A 12,619-nucleotide genomic window follows, 5' to 3' on the forward strand; every position below is an offset into this window, starting at 1 on the left:
TATTTTTATTTTTATTTGCCGGGTCCATTTTTTTACTTTTTTCTTCCATTTTTCTTTTTTTTCCTTTTATCCTTTCTTTTTTTGGTAGTTGTCACCAAATATTTTTCTTCCCTTTTTCTTATCCTTTTTATCTCCAATGACGGTGGAATGGGTGCTCAATCTACAACAAACTGTAAAGTGGAGACCAGTTGCACTGGCATACTAGGGTGTAGAGGAGGGAGATGTGGGATGCATGCTAGGAATACGGGCGGAGGAAGGACAGCACTGGTGGTGGGAATGCCCCTCATTCATTGTCACTATGTACCATAAATGATGCTGTGAAAATTTGTAATGCACTTTGGTCACAATAAAAATTAAAAAAAAAAAGAGGTGAAGTAGTAGTAGAAAGAACAGTGAGGTGAGCTAGAAGTAAAATAAAGTCATTGAGGGGCTGGAGTCATAGCACAACAGTAGGATGTTTGCTTTGCATGTGGCATATCCAGGACGGACCTGGGTTTGAGTCCTGGCATCTCATTTGATCCCCTGAGCCAGCCAAAGGTGATTTCTGAGCACAGAGCCAGGAGTAAAGTAATCCTTCAGTGCCACCGAGTGTAGCACAATAACCAAAAAATAAATAAAGTCATTGGTAGAAAAATTGGAGCAATTTGGTGGTGGTAAATTGAGGTAGCTTTATACAACAAATCCATCAATGACAACCCTATTATAAACATAAAATCAGAACTTGATTTAATTTTTAAAATAGTGATTTTAATGATGATGCAGCTATTTTATACACTATAAATAAAATTATTGACACTACTGTAATCATAATGCCTAACCTTTAATTAAAATGAATATTTAAATAAATATTTTGGATAAGATAGTAGCTGATAATACCCTGTACCCATGCAGTATACTTAGTGAGAGCAATATAACATTCTTATATTACTCAATTGGAAACTTCTGAACTAGTTACTTCCTAAAGAATGGCAAAAAGCTGATTAAGAAGTAAATATAGGTGTAAAAAACAAGTCATTTTTCATTTCTGTTTTAATTATAGAAGATACAACCAACTTAATTTAGATTTATTATCTTAGTATATTTTTCTGAGGTAAGAAAGATGGCTATGAATTATTTTTAGCATTCTGAGCAGCCTTTTCTCAGTGTAGTAAAAAAGCAGCAGCAACATTACATTTATTTTCTTTCTCTTCTCTAGACCAGTGGGCACTAAAAGGAAGCACAATTTTAGGGCTGTTGTAATACTCATTTTCAAAACAAGGCTGATTTTAGGTATGTTTATAAAAATGCTCTTGACTAAATAGAAAACAGAAAGAGAGGTAAATTATATTATAATTAGAAATCAGTTGATAAATCATCAGGCACTGTCAAAAGATTTTACCATTATTTCTACAGTGAGATAGGGAATTATTTTAATGTGTAGAAAGAGATAAGTCAAATGAATGTCAGTAAGGAAGGAAGATCTGAACTGTGTGTAGCTCTAGCGCTGTAAATTTTAAGACATATTTGGAGTAATTTCTTATATAATTATTTTTCTCACCTGGGAATATAAACCAAAACTTCATTCATATTAGACATGTGCACAATTTTTCACATCCTGTAATTATTTGAAGAATTTTTTTCTTTAGTTAAGCACTGTGGTTACAAAAATGTTCATAGTTGGGATTCAGCCATCAAATGTAAAGCAACATTCACAAGTTCACATTTTCCTGCCACCAAAGTTCCAATTTCCCTCCTCCTTCGCCCTCTACCTGTTTTGAGACAGGCCTTCTCTCTCTCTCTCTCTCTCTCTCTCTCTCTCTCTCTCTCTCTCTCTCTCTCTCTCTCTCTCTCTCTCTCTCTCTCTCACACACACACACACTCTCTCTCTCTCTCTCTCTCTCTCTCTGTTATGGTAATTGACAGTGCAATTATTTCTCTAAATGAGCTCATCATTCTTTGTGGGAAGCTTCACATCATGGGCTGATCCTTCCAGCCCTCATCTCTATTGTCCCTGGGTATTATTACCATACTGTCTTTTTGTTTCTCTTAAATCCCACATGAATAATACTATTCTATATATCTCTCTTCCTCTGACTTATTTCATTCAGCATAATAGTCTCCATGTTCATTCATATATAAGCAAATTTCATGACTTTGTTTCTAACAGCTGTTTAGTATTCAACTGTATAGATATACCACAGTTTATTTAGCCACTCATCTGTTGATGGGCACCTGTGTTGTTTCCAGATTCTGTCTATTGTAAATAGAGCTGCAATGAACATAAGAGTACAAAGGGCAGCCGGAGAGATAGCATGAAGGTAGGGCATTCACTGAGCACAGAGAAGGACGGTGGTTCAAATTTAGGCATCCCATATGGTCCCCCTAGCCCGCCAGGAGTGATTTCTGAGCATAGAGCCAGGAGTAACCCCTGAGTGCTGCCAGGTGTGACCGCCCTCCACAGAAAAAAAGAGTACAGAGGGCATATTTGTATTGTGGTTTTTTTTGTTCCTAGGATATGTCCATAAGAGTGGTATTGCTGTATAATATGGAAGTTCAATTTCCAATTTTTTTTGAGGAAAAAACCATATTGTTTTCCAGAAAGGCTGGTCAAGATGACATTCTCACCGGAAGTGAAATCAAAGTTCCTTTCTTCCCTCATCCACACCAGCAGTGGTTGTTGTTGTTCTTTGTGATGTGTGCCAGTCTATGTGGGTGAGATATCTTATTTGTTATTTTAATTTGCATCTCCCTGATAATTAGTGATGTGGAGCTTTTTATGTGCCTTTTAGCCATTTGTATTTCTTCTTTGAAGGAATGTCTGCTTAATTATTTTCTCCCCGTTTTTTGATGGGGTTAGATGTTTTGTTAATTTTTTTCTTGTTGTTAGTTTCTGTCAGTACCTAGTATATCTTAGATAATAGCCCCTTATTTGATGGGTATTGGGTAAATAGTTTCTCTCATTCTGTGGGTGACATTTGTATCCTAGTCACTGTTTCCTTTGAAGTGAGAAGTTTCTCAGTTTAATGTAGTCTCATTTATCTTTGTTTCCACTTGTTGGGACAATGGTGTTTCCTTCTTGAAGATGCCTTTAGTTTCAATGCCTAGGAGTATTTTGACTGTTTTCTTCTATATACCTAATAGTTTCAGGTCTGATATCAAGGCCTTTAATCCATTTTGATTTGACCTTTGTGCAAGGTGTTAGATAGAGGTCCAAGTTTGCTTTTATTTTTAATGTGGTTGAACAGTTGTCCCAACACTACTTGTCAAAGAGGTTTTTCTTTCTTCATTTTTTATTCCTTGATCCTTTATCAAAAGTTAATTGATTGTATGTCTTAGAGTAATTCTCAAATACTCGTGTCTATTCATCCCATTGATCTGTGAGTTGTTTTAATTAAAATACTATACTGTTTTCATGAATATTGCTTTGTAGTACAATTTAAAGTTGATAAAGTGATACCTACCATTTTTTCTAAGGGTTGTTTGAAAATTTTATTTAAAAAATACAGCCCTTATGTTTCAGAGTTCCACATCTGTGTACACAGAACTGGGGGCTGGTTAATTTGTGAACTCTTGTGAAATTTTCTGGTAATATTAAGTACTAAAAATACAAATTCCAATATTAATATATGCTGAACTCTAAATATTTGAAATATTCTTTACTAAATTTTATAAATAAAAATTTAGGACAGTCTGTTATATCATTCATGTATAACTCAGCAATTGCATTAATAAATGAAATAAGCACAATCCAAAACAAAGTAAAATACATTATTACATGGTTATGATCAAATAAACAGGAGGTTGATTTCAGTTCCAAAATCTTCCTCTGGGTAATATTATGTTCTCTTTCCTAGGTGTATAATAGCAGCAGACACCTTTGGTCTTAGACTTTAAAACTGTAATCAATACTTATTACTAATATTTAAGAAATATTCAAGAAAAAATTGCTTTTTATTTGGATATATTAGGACACAGGCTGAAAAAATATTTCTCCCTTATAATTTTTGTGGTTATGCAGTACCAGGAATTAAACTCAGAGTAGGCATATGCTCTACCTTAGAGTCACTTTGCCAGTCACTTCTTTACATTTAATTCTTTACATTTAATATTTTAAATATAATTGTGAACATATTTAATTTTTACATATTATATCTTTTGGAATGAATCTTAAATATATTTATATAAAATGTGTTATTAATTTCCAATTAAGTAAATCATTGAATATAGCATATGACAATAGAAATTCTCTGGAAAGTACAAAATACATGTATCTATCTACATTAATTCATATATCTGTTTTTTTCTAGCAAATTTTATTCCGTGCTTACCACTATACTAAATCACATAGCTAATGACTTGAGGTGGTAAGCTATTTTACAGTAAAATGCTAAGATTTCAAAATGATTAGTTTAAGTCAAATTATGTATATGCTCCTGTGACATGAATGTTAAAATATAGTAGGGAACTTTTGATGTTTTCAACAATTATCACTTAATTATCAATGGGATTCCTCTAATACAATGAATTATCTTCAACACCAGTCTGCAGAGCACTGGTTATTTTGAGGTAAAGAAGGTTAAAACACTGGTCTACCCACACTGATTATAACTGAAAACCAAAAGGCCAGTGCAGGACCAGTGCTAGTCCACAGGTATAGAAAAGAAAAGAAGATTGAAGAGAGATTGTACAGTAGGTTGAGTGTTTTCTTGCATGTGTCAACTTGATTTTAGTCCCTAGCACCACATATGGTCCTCTAAACCTGCCTGGGGTGTTCCCTGAAGGCAGATCCAAGAGTAACTTTGATCAACACTATTTGTGACAGACCACCAAACCCACCATCTGCCAAAAGTAGAACACTGCACTAATAATTTAATGTGTATATGTATAAAAATACAAATATAAACATATACATATGAGGTAATATATAAAAGTATTTTATAAAACTTTAATCCACACGTATTTGCTATGATTTTCAGACTTTTTGGATCTCTATTTTCTCTTATATTTTAGCTATCTGCAATGTTCTAAGAAAATACATCATTTGTGTGCTAATTTATATGTCTAATTCACAGACACACTTGCTTATTTTTAAATAAGCTATCTGGTTTTAGGGCCAGAGCAATACTCTAACAGATAAGGTGTTTGCCTTTCATGGGATTGATCTGATTTGGATTCATGATATACCATTTTGTCCCTGAAGTTACCAATATTAATCCCTAAGCACAGAGCCTGGATTAACTACTGATCATTTCTAAGTATGAACCTCGAAAAAAAAACCAAAAACTTAAAAATTCTAAAATATTCTAAAAATTCTAAAATATTCTAAAAATTCTAAAATATTTTAGAGGGAGAACAAAAAGATATAGAATGATGCTGTTTGTTTATGGAGATACTTAAAAAGACATCTATGTGAATAATTATCAAATATAATAGAAACAAAGACCAGGAGGACTGATATACAGTTGGAAACGTGCTACCAAGATAAGGGGAGTGCAGTTAGGAAAGAGGGGGAGACTGATATGACAATAATGTTGGAAATGATCACTCAAGAAAAGAACTAGTGCTGAAAGAAAGTAAAGTGTTGTACATGATACCCTTTCGAAGACAGTACTATAAACCACAGTGCTTAAAAGGGAAAATCAGGGGAGAGGGAAAGAAACAGTGTCTGCCATAAAAAAAAAATTTGGGTTGCAGGTATAGGAGGAAAATCAAAGATATTGGTGGCAGGCAGTGTAAACTGGTGAAGGAATGAGTGTTGGAACATTGTATGACTGAAAGGCACCCATCCACAGCTTTGCAACTATGTACCTTGTGATAATTCAATACAAAAAATTATTTTTAAATATCTACCGTATTTTCCGACGTATAAAACGACTTTTGAAACAAAAAAAAGTCAACCAAAAATCAGGGGTCGTCTTATACGCCGAGTATATCCGGAAAAGTGTTTCAATATGCCGCTAAACAAACTGTCTGAATATTGCCACAAAACTAATTTTCCAACTCGATCCTGCACCAATCACTGCAAGGCTGCTCGGCCCGCCTCTCTAACTCAGCCAATCCAAACAGGCTTTTTATGCATGCAAATTAGACAATGTTCTGGACTCGAATCTACACTGTAAAAAGCCTGCTCAGATTAGACAGAGTCAGAGAGGAAGTCTATGACAGTAGAACCTTTGAACCTTTGCTTGTGATTGGCTCACTGTGGTACATACAGTTGCAGCACAGGAACATTCTGTCTGATACAGCGAATATAGGCCTAAACCTATGTTTTAACTGCAAAATTAGGGGGTCATTTTATACGCCCAGTCGTTTTATACGCCGGCAAATAAGGTAGTATAATTTTAGGATTGGAGTAATAGCTTAGAGGTGAAAGTTCATATTTTTTATGTGGCCAACTTGAGTTCATTCTATAGCACCATATATAATCCCTCGAATTCTGCCAGAAGTGATCCCTGAGTGCAGAGCTAGGACTATGCCCTGAACACACCTGGGTGTTTGGGTTTCTCCTACCAAAAAAATAAAACTAAAAAAAAAGTTAAATGTTTTTTGGGGGTGGGAAAAGAAAAAAAAAAGTTAAATGTTTTTTAAAAGGAAAATGTTTCTAGGACAATGTAATAAAATATTACTAAAAACTTAGCATTTGTCAATATAGTCAAAACATTACAATTCATGTAAATCAATACAGAGTATTTTATCATCTTTGCTTTTTTAATTTTAGGTTCCTAATATAAATTTAAATTTTTTTACTTAAAAATTATTTTTATAATTTTTATAAATTATTGTAAGACCTAAAGATAGCAAGAAGGTTTTAAGTTGCACTTACCCCCAATTTGCCATTTTTATCATTTATTTTCCAGGCTACTGTTCTGGGTAGTAGTTCCTAAAATCTGACTCCTATCTTAATTTCTCTGCATTTTGATCACTGGTATCTCTTTCTCTTTTCTCTGTTTCATTTATTACTAAATTAATTAGAAATAAGTTTAGTTTTCAGCAATTGTGGCTAGAATAGTACAAAGGGCAGAGCACTTGCCTTACACACAGCTGACTCATGTTTGATAGCCAACATCCAGTAAGGTGTTCCTGTCAGTCAACCAGGAGTGATCCCTGGAGTAAAGAGCCAGAAATCTGATCTGAACTCTTTCGGGTGCGACCAAAGAACAAACCAAAACAAAATCCTAAATTTTTAAGAATTATGAAGCATCATTAATTTAGACCCTTGGTTTGATCAAAAATGTAATAAATTTATACTTTTTATGCTGAGATCTAAATTTAATTCTAAGGTCAATGCTCTAAACCAGCTGCTGTACTATCTTTATAGATTTCAAGGTCATAGCTATGAAATTTTTACTTTTAGATGTATTTTTTTACTGTTCATAAAAGTCAGATCTCATAAATCTGCTAGTTTCAAAAATCTGCAGTTTTTTGAATAGTAGCCCTTGTATTTCGATTTAAGCCAAATGGGACCAAACTTATTACTTCTATTGTGAAAGGTCATTTTTCATCAAGATTGCATTAGAAAATAAATCATTTAAAGCCATCCTTTGAATGGTTTCTTGCATGAATGTCTTAAGAGTAACATGTAATACAAGCCTCTTTCAAGCAAAACTGATTTGTTGATCCAAAGTGGTCTGATGCTGCCACCTTCTGGCACTAAAGTGATATTTCTCTAAATTCTGTATTCTGCTGATACAACATAATTATAATAAACCTCCCTCAATATCAGAAACAAAACTGCTAAATACAACAAAGGTGATATGTAACATAGCATAGCATGTGTGTGAATTAGAAAAACACTATTAATAAAAATAGGCTAAAGTGCTAGATCTAGAAAATAGGAAACTTTTTCTAACTAAAAATGTTAGATCATATATACTACTTGACAACATATATGAATTAGAAAGCTGATTGTTGAGGTTAGAGAAGAACATCAGGTATGATTCTTGCCTTGCACTTGGATGACCTCGGTCCAGTCACCAGCATCCAATGGTCCTCTTAAAACCATTAGAATTAATTCTTGAGTGTAGGGCCAGGGGTAACTCTGAACATCACCTGTGTAGTCCAAAAACCAAAACTAAAATCACAAAACAGTAACAACAAATGTCTAGCTATGTAAAAAAATAAGGTTATATTTACATTTTTATAATATTTTCTTACTCACCAGAATATTTAGTATGATATAAGTATCCTGCTTTAAAGCTAGCCAACTTAATTTCTTACTAAGGAAGAGGTGTTTTGTTTTATTTTTTTATTTGTTTGTTTGTTTCTGGGTCACACTCGGTGGCACTTCTGGCTCTGTGCTCAGAAATTGCCCCTGGAAGGTTTGGGGGACAATATGGCATACCAGGAATCGAACCACCGTCTGCCTGGATTGGCCGAGTACAAGGCAAATGCCCTACCACTGTGCTATCTTTCTGGCTCCAGGAGGTTTTAATTTTGGAAAATATTTAAGACATTTTTCTGTTCTTAGTACTTTAGTTTGTGTTTGGTTTGGTTTGGGATCACACGGTGTGGTACTCCAGGTTTAATTCTGGCTCTGTGATTAGTGAATTACTCCTGAAAGTTTTTGTAGGACCGTTTGTGGTGCCAGGGATGACGGGGGATCCAACCATGGTCCATCCTAGGTTAGCACATGCAAGGCAGATGCCCTACTGCTTGTGACACTGCTCCAGCCCCTGATTTTTTAAATTTTTATGCTGATATCATTTAGTTTTTTTATATTAGTCAAAAATAATTAAAAATTATATTTTTACATTAAATTTACTTTTATTAAAGCACCATGATTTACAAACTTATTTATTCATAATTTAGTCTCACTTTTAGACATACAAATATTCTAACACCAATTCCACCTCCTGTGTCAATAACCTTCTCCAATATTTCCAGGTTCTTTCCTATAATTCCCTCTAGGCTTGCCAGCTAATCTTGGCAGACATCTTTTTTAAGTTTGGTCTCATATTGTTAAATCTGTGATTTGGATATTTATCTCTGTCCTTCCTTTTATCTCTGATGTTCCTGATCTTCTTGACCCCTACTACCTCACCCCACCATTACTTTATCTTTTCTTTTTCCCCTACATGTTCTTTCTTTCCTTCTCTTTATACTAAGAGGACAGAGTTGATGTTGGCAGCCACTTTTTAAGCCATTAAATTCCCTCATGTAGTTTTTATAAGTACTACATATAATTGATATCTTCCTAAATTTACCCTTCTTCTGGCTTAATTTATTTAACATGATATCTTCCTGTTCCATTCATGTTGCAGTGGAACATGCAGCTTAATTCTGAGTGTAAACTGTTTTTCATAAAGGTTGAACCAGACAACATTCCCATCAGCAGTAAGTGAAAGTTTCTTAACACCACATCCCCACCAATATTTACAACTCTTAAATATTCATAATATTTCTGATGTCATTCTTATTAGTGTAAAATCATATAAAATAACTGTAGAATTTTTTTTAATTTTTGGGCCACACCCGTGATGCTCAGGGGTTACTCCTGACTAAGCACTCAGGAATGTAACTCCTGGCTTGGAGGACCATATGGGATGCCAGGGGATAGAACAGTGGTCCATTCTAGGTCAGCCGTGTGCAAGGCTAAAGCCCTACCACTGCACCACTGTTCTGCCCCATTGTAGGATCTTTTTATTAAGGTGAAGAGAGTCAGGGTTAAATATTTGGAATAAATAAAATATGTGTTAAAAGAAAGATGCTAGTCCCCTGATGCTGAGCAATTAAACAAACCTAAAAAATCAGCTTAAGTTAAAGAGTAGAAGCTTAGACTAATGAGCTCTAAAAATGTGGGGTACCATGGTCTCTAAATAACTTACAAAGTATTTCTCTCAGCTTGCTCCACATTGGCAGATGCCCATTTCTAAGGAAAGTGAAAATGTGTTTATTACTGTTTTATTCAGAAACAAGTTGGTAAAATCTAAGAGAAAAATTCAAATAATTTGTGTTCATAATCAGCCTAGGACTATCCCACTCCTTCCCATAAAGTTACTCAGCTTAACTATTCCAATGTTATATTATACAGAAGATTTTAGTGCTAGACTAAATAGTCCAATACATACACATATTGAAAAATTATAACAACTGATAACAAATAATACATTTCAAATAATATGATATAAATAATAAGACATATGAAACCTATAAGACTTCCAAAAATCATTATATATAAATTTTGTATGCTCTTAGGAGATTCCACAACCCAACCCTCTGCCATTTCCTGCAGTATCATGAATGTTACTATTTCTCTCACCCACTGCTTTAAATTCAACTGAACAGAATGCATGTCTAATAAAACTTTCAGTTTCCCAAGTGGACTTTCCTTTACACAGTGTATTTTACAAAGATTTACTAGAGGGGCTAGAGTGATAATACACCAGGTAGGGCATTTACCTTGAATACAGCTTGCCCAGGTTTGATCCCTGTGACCCTCATCTACCAGGAATGATCCCTGAACACAAAGCAAAAGTAAGCCCTGAGAACTGACACAAACAAAAAATATATTAGGAATGTTTTAAATGTATCTGTAAATATTAAGTTACAAAAATATTATTTTGGAATTAGAAATATCTCTTTTGTAAAATGTAAGAAGTTGTGATTTTGAATACAAATTAGAATTACAAATTAGAATTCCCTGAAATAATTACCAGTGAGAAAAGTTGAGAAACTTTCAATAGTGACAGTCAGATATCTTTTGCAATTACAAGTTATATATATCATATTTACTCTATTTTCAAGAAAAATTCTTTTTGTTGTCTGAATTTGTATGACTATAGAGTCAACTGGCAATCTTCCATGTGATCTCCACAAATACTTTTAGGGAAACATTGTTTTCATCACTTAAATATTAGGTATATGTGCACAAATTTAATAGAAAAGAAATTAAATATAAATAATGCAATTAATAGATAATTAGAATATGGTGACCAGAGCTGTAGTTCACCATGTAGTACATTGCCTAACATGAAGCTGATGGAGCTGACCAGGGTTAGATACCTGACATTATGTATGGTCCCCTGAACTCACCAGGATGATCCCTGAGCACAGAGCCAGTAAGCTTTGAGCACAGCTAGATGCGGCCCAAAGAATTTTTTCAATATATAATTTTTATTTTGACCATAGTGGCTTACATATCTTTCACAGTAATATTTTAGGTACATTGAATCAGGGCAATTCCCATAACCAAATTTGTCCTCCCTCCACCCCTGTTCCCATCTTTCGTCCCAAAGAATTTTTTTTAAATAAGAATAATTTTGCTTTATTTCTGACGTTTTTTATTGTGTGTTTTTTTTTAGGGAGTGGGCACATCTGGCATTGTTCAGGATCACTCCTGGCAGGGCTTGGGGGTACCATATGAAGTGCTGGGAATAGAGTTTAGGTCAGCCATGTTCTATGTACCCACAATGCTGTCTCATTAGCCCCTATTCCCTAATTCCTTGTTCTTTTCTATAAATACCATTTAATAGGTTAGAAATTATGTGATCTCATTCATTAAGTACTCCCATTTCATTTAGGAGCCGCATATATATCATATTCAAGTGAGTAAAATTGTTTTAGCTTTTGGCCACACCTGGCATTACTCAAGGTTATTCCTGGCTCAGTGGTCAGGGATCACTTCGGATGGTTCTGAAGATCAAGTTGAGGTTAGTCATGAGCAAACCAAGCACCTTATTTTTATACTCTCTCTTGGTTCCTTAAATGAGTAAAAAAAAAAAAAAAAAAAAAAGTAGATATTTATTAAACTTATTTACTGCATGTTATTTATGAGATAAGAAAGGTATTTGAGGGCCCAAAGAGATAGCACAACAGCGTTTGCCTTGCAAGCAGTCGATTCAGGACCAAAGGTGATTGGTTCGAATCCTGGTGTCCCATATGGTCCCCCCGTGCCTGCCAGGAGCTATTTCTGAGCAGACAGCCAGGAGTAACCCCTGAGCACCGCCGGGTGTGGCCCAAAAACCAAAAAGAAAAAAAAAAAAGAAAAAAAAAGAAAGAAATGTATTTGAGGTGGTTTTCCCAGGGTGAGGCTCACCCATTGCACTCCGGGTATGCTGACCCCTGCAATTTCCCCAAATGTGGGAAACTCAACTGCATAATTTGTGGTAGTGGGGGAATGCATTCACGCTCTCCCCTGAAAAAAAAATGTATTTGATTTAAGATTTGCTGGCACTTAGATGTGGGACTTTAGTAGGTTTATTAATATTCTTTGCAAGTATTATCAATGTAAATCTGCTTTTATGTGATTACTTAACAGTCAGCTAACATGTTACAAATATGATTTGAAGGCTCCCTGTGTGTGACACCAGGCGGGGAAAATCCGCGAAAGTACACCGGCCCAGTGGGGCTCAGCTGTGAAAGACTGTGAGTGTGACCTGTCTATGTCTGTCTACTGTCCTCTTGCGTGAAACTCTTGCGAGTGGGGCAAAAAGAGCCTCCAGAAACCTCGCTCGCCCAGACGCCATTTTCAGGGAGGGACTTCAGAGCATAAAAACCGGCTATCCTTTGCAAAAGCTGGCTCCCTGTGTGTGACACCAGGCGGGGAAAATCCGCGAAAGTACACCGGCCCAGTGGGGCTCAGCTGTGAAAGACTGTGAGTGTGACCTGTCTATGTCTGTCTACTGTCCTCTTGCGTGAAACT

At 35.1% G+C, this 12,619-nt stretch overlaps 1 pseudogene; it reads left to right on the plus strand.

The window, feature by feature from the left end:
• Positions 1–11,975: 11,975 nt before the first annotated feature.
• Positions 11,976–12,115, plus strand: LOC126033555 (uncharacterized; annotated as a pseudogene).
• The last annotated feature ends 504 nt before the right edge of the window (positions 12,116–12,619 follow it).

This window comes from Suncus etruscus, chromosome 1 (genome assembly GCF_024139225.1).
Source record: "Suncus etruscus isolate mSunEtr1 chromosome 1, mSunEtr1.pri.cur, whole genome shotgun sequence".
Lineage (NCBI taxonomy): Eukaryota > Metazoa > Chordata > Mammalia > Eulipotyphla > Soricidae > Suncus > Suncus etruscus.